At 53.5% G+C, this 12,366-nt stretch overlaps 1 protein-coding gene across 2 annotated transcripts in view; it reads left to right on the top strand.

Annotated features, from left to right (window-relative positions):
* The first annotated feature begins 1,668 nt into the window (after window positions 1-1,668).
* The window catches only part of TBX5 (T-box transcription factor 5), an 80,469-nt gene continuing 69,771 nt past the window's right edge, over window positions 1,669-12,366 (top strand). For both annotated transcript variants that reach the window (XM_070516136.1, XM_070516131.1), the window contains exon 1: window positions 1,669-1,804. The gene's annotated coding sequence lies outside the window, so the exon portion shown is untranslated. The remainder of the gene's footprint in view (window positions 1,805-12,366) is intronic.

Below are 12,366 nucleotides of genomic sequence, written 5' to 3'. Positions count from 1 at the left end.
CAGCAGTCCTTGGCTGTAAAATGCGGTAATTGTCTTGTCTGCCTCGTAAGGTTGTTGCAGAGAACGGATGAGTCAGAGCATGCAAAACTCAGCATGGGACCTGGCACGTGTGCTCGGTAAATCTTGGCCCCATCACCATCATCATCATCATCATCATCTTCCTTAGTGTTAGTGTCTGTGGCTGTTACTCTGCCCCCAAAGAACCCGGTTGATTGTTTGTATGTTTCCTGAAAGCCAGGAAATCCTTACAATCTGACCCACCGGCTGCTCTCTGAAGTTGGGCTGCCCGCCCCACCGGGACAGAATGAGCCATGTGTTACGTTCCTGAAGCATATACATCTTCCGCCGCAGATCATTAGGCTCACGTTTGTCACATTTATTTTGAGGAAACTGGTAGGGAGAGGGTGGGTGAGGTTAATTGCTCTGTGGATCCTGGGCTGCCCTGTTCTCCAGATGGGGGAGGCTCAGGCAAGCCTGGAATGACCTCAGAGGCGTGGCCAAGGCCCAGCGCCTAGGCTTGGCCCGACAGAGAAACAGGACTCTCGGCCTGGAGAGGGGTGGCCTAAGTTTTCCCTCCCGGGACACTGGGCTAGCGGGGAAATGGGAATGGTGTGGTTACAATTTTCACCAAAGCTTGGGAAAGACTTCATCCTATCCAGGCGGGACCCCTCTGAGCCCCAGTCCCAGGGAGTGTCAAGGGCACTCTGTTTGAAATTCTTCTCCAGCAGGAATCATTTCATAGGGCGAGGAAGAAATGGTGTGGGGCCTTTGGGGGTCTGACTGACTGTCCTTTAGTTGGCAGATGGATCCCCAAGACAAACTAGTGAGGGCATCTTTTCCCTCCACTGTCAAGGTTGAGACTTCCCACAATCCTTTATCACAGACCTACTGTGTGCCTGGGTGAGGCAGACAGGGGGCCACTGGGGGCTGACCTTCCTCTAGCTGAGGGACTCTGGGACATCGCTTCACCTTTTCAGGCTTCGATTTACTTATCTGTAAAATGGGGAAAATAATAGTTCCCCCTTGTAGACTTTTTCAAAAGGTTAAAACACATAAGTGCTCAATAAATGGTAGCTACTAAATGATTATTATTGTTTTTCAGACGACACAAGAGCCAAGATTAGCTTTCTCCTGAGAACCTTTTCCTACCTCATAAGCCCTCCACTCTCCGAAGTAGAAAACAAATGAGTCCATTAAACGGTATGCCTCAGCCCTTCCAGAAAATAATCAGGAACACAACAGCAGTCTTAGCTAAACTGGTAGAAAATTAACTCCTGGTGGATAGGAGGGGGAGGCCATATGTCGACTCAATGCTGATTTTCTGACCACCAAAAATATTCCTTTTTACGGATCTGCTGGAGCTCTATAGATTAGCAACTTTGGCCCGGCACTCATCGCCCCCACCCGGGCAAAGATCCCCAGGCCCGGAGAAGGTGTGACTTCAGACATAATGGTAAGGATGGGGGGGGGGGGGGAGGATGGAGGCGGAATGCAGGCCTGTGTGTGAGGTGATTGTAACCAGAAACACCTCGGCAGGCATCTCGCTGCTGTCCTGAGCGGCGCTGGCAGGCAGCCGGGCCCGGAGCCGGGAGCCGGCCCGAGGTGCCCTGGCTCGCCGCTGAGCGCCCCTCCTGGGCCCGGCCGGCCCGATAGCTTATCGGACCCACTCCGGGGGCGCCCCGTGCTACAACCGGAAACGCGGCTGGAGGCCAGTGGATGCTTCATGGAGCGGTTTGAGCCACGGTGCGCGCGCGCCAGCGCTTAGGCTCCGTGCGCAGGCCTTCATCCAAGCATCCGCGACCAGGTAAGGCATCAGGTGGGTGGGGAGCGATCCACATGCCTCCACCTTCAGGGGAGTGTTCGCGGTGCGTCAGTAAAAGGCTGGTATTTCATGGGCACCCGAGGGGTTGGGCGGGAATGTGGAGAAAAAGCAGGGTCGCCAGGTGTCCGTGCAACCTCGAAGCACCCCGGCTTCAGGGCGAGGATAACAGGAGGGCAGGGAAAGAAGAGGAGGTGCGGGGGACGCAGGCTGGGCACCCCAAGTTGTCAGTAAGGGTGTGCCTACGAGGTGCGCCTGACCTCCGATGCGCGTTGTCACTTTCCCACAGTTGGGCCTGAGACTCCTGGGCTCAGGCAATATCGTGAATGTGCGCTCTGTTCTGCGACGCCGGCCTGCATGTTGGGGCACCTGCCCGTTGGACTGAGACGTCCAAGAGTAAGAAGCTGGTTGTGGTACATTAGGAAATGACGGCGATTTGGAGTCTGAAGCCCTGAGTTTGAGTGTAGGCTCTCCGCTTTTTACTGTGCTCTCTTGGACTGATAGCTTAACCTCTCTGGGCCCAGCCTCCTTATCTTGGAGGGCGTAATCCTAATAGTAATTGAGTTGCTGGGATTTAGGAAGACGATGATTTGAAAGTTCGTTTTAAAATAGAAAAAGCCTTGTTTTTGGTAGTCTATTATTGTTAGAAAATTTTGGCACTCTCCAGGGAGAGTCAGCCAGCGGCCCAGCCGACGGGATGTGTGATGCCCCGGAAGCAGGCCGCGTGGGATCAAACAGGTTGAACCACCGCGCGCTTCTGCTCTGAGCAGGTGACTCAGACTCAGGGAAAGACTTTTGGGGGGACGAGCGGTAGGAGTCAGTGACCCGCAGACAAGGGTCGCAGATATCAGCCAAGTGCGCCTCCGAGGCCTTTAACTCCAGCACCCCAAACGAGCCGCTCGGGACTGGGCCCCTGGGAGATCGCGGCCAGATCCTGGCCCCCAGCGCGACCTCTCTAGGGCGCGCCCGGGCGCAGCGCGCGCCCTCGCCCGGGTCCAGCCGCGCGTCCCCGGCGCGTTTCCAGTTCACTCGGGACAGCCGGGGACCCGCGGGCAGACGCGCAGACAGACAGACGCCGCGGTGCCGGGCGGTCTCCGGCTGCGGCCCGGGGTCTGCGAATCAAAGGAGGGGCGTATTCCTCTCACCCTCTCACCCTGCTCAGCTCGGGAGCACTGAGCGGGGTCGGACCAGTCAGTTCACGTGGCCGGAGCCCGGAGGCTTCCTGAGCCGGCCGTTTCCTAAGGCACTGGTCAGCCTTCACGCTCCATCTCTTCGCTTTAAGCAGGGGACCTTCACCTGTCCAGGGAACTCCGCAAATTGCATGCAAAATCGCCTATTTAAGTGCTTTCCCCCCCTTTTTTGGTGAGGAGAAGGTCTTTCGTCCTATAAACTTCTAGCAGGGTCCACATTCGCCCAAAGGTTAAGAACCACCCTTCCCTACCAGGACCTCAGGACCTTATTCTTGGTGCAAGGTGGAACATTCTAGATTTTGTGTTCTTCTCCTACATGTGCGGTCGAGGCAGTTGGCTGTGAAAGAGTGCACACCAGTGCTCATACACACACACACACCCCCCCCTCAAATATGTCCCTTCCAAGAACTTACAGGGAAACTGAGGCCCAGAGAGGAGTGGCCACTGCCTCAAGGTCAGCCAGCCAGTTAGAGGTGAAAGCAGAGCTTAGGCCCCTGGGCTCTGAGTCTAGTGGCCCTGAGAATCCTAGGAGCATCGTAAGTCCCCAATTCAGCCCAAATCGACCTCCAGAATGCCCTAGAATGAGGTGGTGGCTTCTGGTCACTGTTACTCTTTGATGACACAGGCTGAACTGCTCTGAAGAACAAAAACTTGGGGAGAGTGTGCAGCTGCCAGCATCATGGGGAGCTGAAAGGCCCCAGTTTAGCTTTTTCCTTAATTAGTGGATTTTTAACCTTTTGGATGACAAGGCATCCATGGAGAAGCTGATGAAAACTATGAATTTTCTCCAGAAAAATACACCAGTGTTTACCATTTTGAAAGAGCAGCCAGTGCTCTGCAGACCTGTGACAGCCATCCAGGTCCTCATGCTAAGAACCTTCATGTTGACCTGAAGATCAGAGCACTAGGGCTGGGGAGAGGCGGGTTTAGGGGACCTCATCTGGGCACCGTGTCTCTGAAGAAGCTTGTCCACAGGAGTGCGTGGACTCCTCATTCACACACGTGCGCACACACACAATCCATCAGCAGACCCACACAGGTACACCTTGCAACTACTGGCTTGGTCCGGAAGACCCCCGGTTGCCGTCCACAGCCGAGCTGAGCTGCGGGTCGCCAGGAGAAAAGTTCAGGTCGCCAGCCCACTCTCAGCTGAAGTGGTCTTTAACACCCCGGCCCCTTCAGCCTCATTGTTTATCCATCTGAACGACTCCCCTTCCCCAGCCCGCTCCCACCCCCACCCCCACTTTTCCGAGGTCGACTATAAAAATAAACCATTTTTCCTTGTTAATAAATCTCCGCCCGGCGCCCTCTTTTAAAGAACTCAAAAAAAAAAAAAATTACTGTGCTCAGCGCGAGCAGAGAGATTAATCTCGAAGCAGGATTTATGTGGCGCGGGCATCCTCAAACAATTGGAGTCATAAAGTGAAATGAGATTCGGAGGCGGGTGGGGAGGGGGTGGGCCTCAGGAACCACAAACACGTTTGTGTAGCTAAACAATGTGGAAACTCTTAAAGACCCTTTCCTACAGACATCTTGCAGCAACGGCGCTTCCCTGTCAGCCCGCGGGAAAGGGAGAGAGATATATTAACTGAAGACACAATCTAAAATTACTTAGGGGTTTTAAACATGCGGGCAATGGGGGCGGGGGTGCTGATAAACTGTTGTCCATATTTCCTTCTCTCGGGGTATTATTTCCAAGATACTTTACCTCCTTCACAATGCCCCTTCACTCCCCGCCCCTTCTTTTCTCTCTCCATTCATTACGTTGACTAGTGTGCAGCGGTCGAAGCCTGGCGGGACTGGAGACCATCCGGCAGAGTCCGGATTTGCACCAAGACGCCGGGCACAATTGCGCCTGTGCGTAAAGACGCGGGTGGGATGCGCCGCGCGAAGGTGCGGGAGCTTAGATCGGTCACGCCCGCCTCCAGGGTGACCTCTCTCAGGACCCTTTCTGTCGTAACCTAACCTGCGGACCCTCTAGGTTCTTAAGGGTTTTAGGAATTCCAAGCAGTATTTCTATGCGCGGCCTTGGGCAGGATCGCAAGTAAACCTTTTTCTTCCTGCCCCAAGTGTAAGGGCGCATGAACACAGATGGCCAAGCAGTTATGTGTCCCCAGCCGCGATCTCTAAGTTTAGAGCTATAGTTACAGCCTCCTTCAAGTGTTCGGGCTTGGTTTGTCTGGACTGCTTGGCTCCAGATACACAGCGAGGGGAGAAGCAGACCCTCCCTGCTGTTGGAAGAACTTGTGTAGAATTGTGTAAGCCTGGAGAAATGGGGAGCCGAGGGTTCTGAACGCATGGTACGCTGGAGCGACGCCGGCATCCAGAGCTTAGGACTCACGATCATCAAATTCCCGACTTAATTTGCCTGTTTGAGCTCCGGGTTGCGTTTCTGTAAAATGGAGTACAAGAGTACCTACCCCTAATAGTTGTTGAGGGGTTAAATGAAAGTCAGGCTGCATGGAAAGCGTAGGTGGTCAATGAATGTAGGATGCTTGCGTGGTCATCACTTATGACTGAAGGGGGAGAGCTTGGCAGGGACCAGAGACTGCCCTGTTATTCTTCGGAGGGACAAGGGCCAGAGCGACATTCAATGTCCCAGAGGAGATGATGGTAAAAGTTAAGATTGAAAGCCAGATTTCTGGATTCATTCACTGATTCAATAAACATTCCATTAGTTTCAGGCTCCCTCTGGGCCTTGGGAACCCAGCTGTGACCAGGATGGTCCTCTGCCCCTCGCAGCCCGCCGATCTCGGGGAGAGACCGATGTTGAAACCAAGACGCCTCATTCGGTGCCAAACTCTTGCCTTCACGCTTCCTTAATGCCTTTCTCGTCACAGCTGGGGCACTGCAGACAGAGGCCTGCCCCCAGGGGGCACACAACGTGGAGGGCACACACACACAAAAAAAACCGGGCAAAGGCTGGAGACGTTCTCCGCCAGCGAGGACGCCACGGTGGCCACCGCTCAGCGCCAGCCTGTGACCAGCAGCTCAGCTTCGCCCGGCCCGCCGGCTGCCGCTGTCGCCCTCGCGGGGCAGGCGTCCAGCAAAACATTTCTAAACCCGTCTGGACCCGATTCCGGAGTGTGAGGCAATCCCTCCGGCCCACGCTACCCCCGAGGACCCTTTATTTAGGCGCGTTTCTGCCGGGCAGCGCTCGTCAGCGCCACTTATGTCATCTTTTCTGGGTGCAGCCCGGGCAAATTTGCTCTGCGCGCCCAGCGACCGTCCCCTCTGAGTGGCCCCCACTTAGGTCCCGCCGAGCCAGGTATTTGCTCCAGGGAGCTTGGCCGCCGAGAAAAGTGGCCACCACGATGTTGTTCTCAGCGCCTCGTGAGTATGGCTGAAGCGGAAATTCTAACCCAAACCGCTCATTTTGAATTGAAACAAAACGAAAAACTCAACTTTTTACGTGCCTCGAAATCGCCGCCCGGTTACAAACTCCCCCATCCTGTCTCCTGAATTACCCAGGCGATATTGCCAATTATCCAGATGTTATACTGAATTATCTAGAATTTCCTGGATTTGCCAGGCGGTCAAAATTGGCTTTCGTGGGGCCGACGGTCCAGATTGTATGAGCAAGAGTGAAATGTTCCATTCTCCAGCTATGACTCCGAAGGGTACACCATGTCCTGAATTTGCCAGATACTTCTGGAGACTTTTCCTTTGCCAAATATCGCGATGCCCCCGAGGCTGGGATGGAGGGAGGGAGAAATGGGTGTGGTGATGAGGATGGTGTGGATGATGGTCAAATCGGCCTCAAAACTTTGTGGGTTTCAAGGCGCTTTCACTGCCTAGCGAAGGGGCTCAAAGTCGGCAGCGGGTTTCCCCAAAAGAGATACCCCCCCCATAGCTCCCCAGCAGACACGCAGAAACGGAAAATTAATTTGCTCCTTCTAGTCCTCCAGACCCTAGATCTCTAAATTTTTCTCAAATATCCAGATAATTAAGTATATATAGGAAAGGGGAAACTAAAGCCATTTCCAGATAATTTTCTAATTTTCTTTCATCTCCATTCTCTCAAGGAAGGTGTAGATACACATGTTTTATCTTGAAATGAAAAAACCAACCAAACAAAACCCTGTCTCTGTTTGTTTTGAACAGCTCACTCCCTGCGTGTGCCCCTCAGCCCCAGCCGAGGGAACTGGGTGGCGGGAGAATCTGGCCAGCGTTTGGGGCGATTTTGTCCATTTTCTCAGCTTCGGAAACGTCCTGTCAGATCTCACCCGGAGCGGATATCATTTTCCCGGGGAGGCGCCAATTTCTGACCCTTCCACTTCCTGGAGGGCCCCTCCAGGGGAGGGGGTTTCTCTGGCATTTTGTGCATCTGACAAAGCTGGAAGGTAGAGGCCGGGTCTACACAGGCAAAGCCCAGTGCATTCATCCTCGAAGTTTCCCTGTTGGGTATTTGGGCGTTTGAAAAGGAAAAGTGTGGCTGGCTGGGGGCGCGGGTGGAAGAATCCAGGCAGGCTGGGTCTTGGTTCCTTTCCTTGCCCTTCATCTCACAGGTGTAGATCTCACTTCAGAAGCTGGAAAGTCTGAAAGCCAAGACAGAGAAGTCCCTTCCCCGGGAGCTCCTTGGGAATTGGGGTTGGTTATGGTCCTCCAGTGGTTGGGGACATTTTTGAGGGCGCGGTGGCCCCTTGATTTTACAGCTAGAGAGAGGGGATGGAACCGGGTCCTGCGGTTGTGTCCGAGTGTGCACACACAGAGCAGGGAAGGTGAAGATATTTGCAAGAGCCATCCTCGACTCTGCTGTCCCCAGGAAGCCTGTGGATCCAAATAAGTCACCGGCGAGGGCCTGGCCCACAACCCTGGTTCCAAAGGCTTTAATCCAGGTTCATGGATCTCCTTGGAGAGGAGATCCAGAGTTTTTATTGCATCCCAAGGGTGTTCCTAACCCCCAAAGGTTAAGAATATGCTCACTAGGACCTGCTCCCCACTAGCGGTCCCCACCTACCTTCGGACTCCGGTTAAACCAAGAAATCTCAGGGTGGGGTCAGGAATGTAGTTATCAAAATTAAGGGTCCTGGAGTCCGAATGCCTGAACTGAACCTCTCTCCTCACTTGCTGAGTGATGTTGGGCAAGCTATTTAACCTCTCTGAACCTTGTTTTCATCTGTGAACCACGATGATAGCAATACTCCCCTCACAGCGTTGTTAGGAGAAGCAAGCCAAAGGAGGGAAGAGGAGGAGACCAAGATCAGGGCTGCTCGGTGGAGCTGAAGGCTTGTCGGCACCGAGATGGAAGCCAGAGGGTTGCAGAGTGCAGGCTGGCAGCGGCTCATCGCAGCCAAATGGTGCGAACATTATGAAAGAAATACATAGTTGGGCTAGTCCAGAAACAGCAGCCTGTGGCGTAGAATATCTTCTACCCGAGCTGTGTGGGTGGATTTCTGCATCTCATCCCCACACCAGCTCCCAGGCTGTGAGTTCCAGTCCAAGCCCTGCGCCTTTCCAGCTGAGTAGCTTTGGGCAAGTGCCTTCCCCTCTCTGTGCCTTTTGTGCGCAGTGGGAGAAACGAGTCCCGCCTCCAGGGTCGTTGGGCGGCTCAAATAAGCGAGTAGGTGCGTAGCACATGGTAGGGAGATTGAGAGATACAATATCACGGCACATCGTAACAAACACATAAGTACAGCCTAACACAATATACACATCCTAATGGAAAGTAAACGCGGCATAATATCCGATATTACGACGTGTTATATTGTATTATAATTCTGGGCACACGTGTGCGCACTGGGAGGGACTGACTGCCTTAGCCAGGACATGCTTCGCCTTTGCAGTGCCCGTGGGGGACACATGGGCTTGCCAGCCCACGATTTCCCCAGCAATTGCCGACTGGGGTTTCGCAGCGCGCGCGTGAACACTTGGCAAAACGCAAGAACTTTCGATTTCTCGTCGTGGCGCTGCTCCCGGCCGGTTGCACCGGGCTGGAGAAGTTTTTAGGAGGCTCCCGGACGCTGGGAAACCTTGGCAGGGTCGGGCTGCTCTGTGGCGACAGCCTGTAGCCCACCCGAACCAGGAGGCCTTGCGCCGGAGAAAATGCGCGACGGAGCGCGGGGCAGTGCTGTGCAGACGGACGCCGTTGCCCGGTCCTCGCGGAGCAGGAAGTTTGCGGGGTGGCAAAGAGAGGACCCCAAAATGTCTACCTGCTCTTTCCGCTCTCTGCTTTCCCTTCGGCGCGGGGAGCAGGCAGAGCCCGCATGGAGATAGCGCGGTTGGAAGCAAGGCAAGTTTCCTTTACGCGCTGCTTCTCAGGAGTTATCCAGCCCCGAAGACGTGCCCTCTGATCAACCATAGAGAGAAGGGTTTTTTTTGTTGGAGCCCTTTCTTTGGCCCTGTAAAGACATCACACATCCGCAGGATTGTTTGCAGCGGTGGAACCATTAGTCGAACACCAAATCGCTTATAGGCGGAACAATTTGCCCAAAGAATTATACGCATATATAGGTACTTGCGCGCCCCAAATCGTAGGCACGTGGGGACGGCATTATTTGCACATCGATAATCCTTTGCATATGCTGTTTGCGCTTTCCAAGCCAAGGCCCATTTACGCATAATTAACTGTAGACAGAATCATCTTTGCACGCACACAGTTATTTGCACACGTGTTAGCGCGTAGACACTTCATTGTATACATGCAAATGAGGGCACACTCGCGGCCATTGCACTTCTGCACAGCCCTTGGCGCACACCCACACGCGCGGACTTCAGGGTGTTAAGAAGAGCATGAGGTCGAGGTCTGTTATCTGTTCGGAAAAGTCCCAGAGTTTAGAGAAAACTCTCCCGAGGCCGAGAGTTTGTTGTCTTTGTTGTTCTTTTTTGGGACAGAGGTCGGAAGCCAGACAATGTTCCCTCTCGGAAAGAGAGCGGGGGACAAAGGCCAGCCAACGGGTCACGAGTTTTGAATGGAGGTCGGGAAGGAAGGGTTCTTGGGTTGGGGAGCTCTCGGCGGCTTCCCTGCTCCCTCGGAGAGCCAGGTGGGGCCGCGAGGGCCCCTGGCCTGCGCTCAGAGGGCCCGCGGAGCTGTGTTTATTTTCTCGTTATTCTTGGCCGCCTTCCACGCGATTATTTGTAGCCGGACAGGGAACTTCAGGGAGAGCTGGGGCCTTGGGAGGTGGGGTGGGGGTCCCTTTGCCAGGCCCCATGAGTTTTATGGCATCGGAGCTCGGAGGGCGAAATTACAGGCGGAATCAAAATGTGTAAATTATAGGTTTGTGTTGTAAAGAGGCCTAAGCGCGCGGCCGCTGGAGAAAAGCAGGCTGTGGTTCCAAACCGCCTCTGAGCCGGCGCCGCGCGCCCAGGCGCTGTGGGCGTTTGCGGGCTCCATCCCCAGGGGCGGGCAGCCTGGGCGCCGGGGCGCTAGGAGAGAGGGCGGCGACAGGCCTGAGACTCCGTCCCAAACCGGGTGGCCGCACCAGCAGGAGAGAAGGGGACCAGGCCGAGGGCCTGGTCTCCTGGCGCAGGAGGCCCTTGATAACCTCGCCGCTAGGACCTCGGGGGTTGGGGTCGCTGTCTCTGCCCTCCAGCCCCCGCCGCGGTGGCCTTTTAGCTCCAGATTGCTAATTAGGTTTAATCGAAAATACCTTTATTTGCGCAGCCATGAGCGCAAGCTCTTTTAAGAGGTTAGATGTCTGTGCTACCACAAAAGTGGGCCGCGGGAGCAGTCGGAAAGAATTTCGGAAACGGTACGGTTCAGAGCCCTCTTGACTTCATTTCTCCTCATTTAGCTTTTCCTGGGTCCCTTCTGCTTTCTTTTCGCCTCCGTGCCTTCTCTTCTGTTTTTTTCCTTTTCCATTTTTTTCCCTTACTTTCGCTTCCTTTCTCTTCTTCTCTCCTCCTCTCCTCCTCCTCTCCCTCCCACCATCTTTCCTTCTTTCTCTCTCTTTCTTTTTTTCTTTCTTCTCCCTTCCCTCCTTGATCCCTTCTTTCCCATTATATGCTCATTTTTTTCTTTCTTTTCTTTTTCTCCTTAGATTTGCAGTATTTCAAAACCCTCCTTCTTTCTGGGGTCTTTCCCCTCAGTGACACAATTTTGCGCTTCCCCTTTTTTTCCTCCTGCCCTCCTCTTTTTGCATTTTTTTCTTTCCTTCTTTTTTCATTTCTATTTCAGTTCTCCACTTCTTGGCGTCAAATGTGCTACAGTTGAACTTAAAGTTCCTTGATTGTGGAAAACCCAACTAAAGCAGGTTACGTTGGCCTGGAGAGCATCAGAATGGGGAGCAAAACACGTTAAGAACAGCATTCAGAAGTCCTGCGTTCGGTCAGCCCCAGCCTCTCCAGGACTGGATGTGTTGGGAGGAGAGGAGGCTGGAAGATGAATAAGAACTCAAATGTTCCGTAGTCAACAGGACGGTCCATTTGGATGGGGTGAAATATCCAGTTACGAGCAGTGCGCCCTGTGTGTTGTTATCCGCGTACGCATACCAGGGTCTGTGCGTGTCTGCTGTGCGTGTCTGCTGGCCTTCTGAGTCCCATCTTTGTCTGTTCCGAGGGCCCAGGAAAACCTTGCCAAGAGTTAGCAAGAATTTCAAGAAGACAAACAAACCCCCCAAAGGTTAAAATACTTCCGAGACCAGCTAGGACCCTTCCTGGATGACAGATTTCTATTTTTTTCCTCGCCTGAGCCCAGGTCCACCCCTTCTCCACAGCTGTTCGTCCATTGTTCTATTTATTAGGTAAATATAAACCCCATAAATACGCCTGAATGAAAAGCTTCATGTTCTATAATACGCTGATCAGAGCCACCAACATTCATCTTCCAACCATTTCACTTCTCTGGTTTGACAAAGAGGGTAGGAAGTCCACACTCTTGCCACTTTTCCTAAGTGATGAGAATATTAACATCTGACCAGTCTGCCCCCGTCAGTCGCCCCCACCCCATCTACCTTTCCAAAGCTTCCTTATTAATAACAGGTCATTTCCTCCCAGGCCTTCAACTCAGCCTGCAATTCCAACCAGACAGGGAGGAAATGCTGACATCTCTGAGCCAGTGCAATGCCAGGGTGATCCTAGCCTCCTGTAGGGACAGGCTCCCTGGGGACCCATCCTGGGGACTTGTGCTTCTAGAGATGGGGAGAAACAGGCACTCCTGTGTGGAGATCAAGGAGGCGACTTCAGAAAAGAAATACTGGTAGCAGCGTCACAGTTCATTTTCCTGAGTACATGCTCTCTATGTCTGGCTTTCTGGAATGACCCAAGCAGCTGGCTGATGAGCTCTGTGTTTTATGCCATTGATGGCTTAGCTCTCTTAAAGCTTTGAACCTAGGTTGGTAAAGGTGAAAATATTTGATTTGCACACAGCGCTGGCGAGTGTGGGAAACAGGCACTCTGAAACATGGGTGGGGAGAGGGT

Source organism: Equus asinus, chromosome 8 (genome assembly GCF_041296235.1).
Source record: "Equus asinus isolate D_3611 breed Donkey chromosome 8, EquAss-T2T_v2, whole genome shotgun sequence".
NCBI lineage: Eukaryota > Metazoa > Chordata > Mammalia > Perissodactyla > Equidae > Equus > Equus asinus.
Note: the sequence above shows the minus strand (reverse complement) of the source record. Positions and strands in the feature narration are given on the sequence as shown.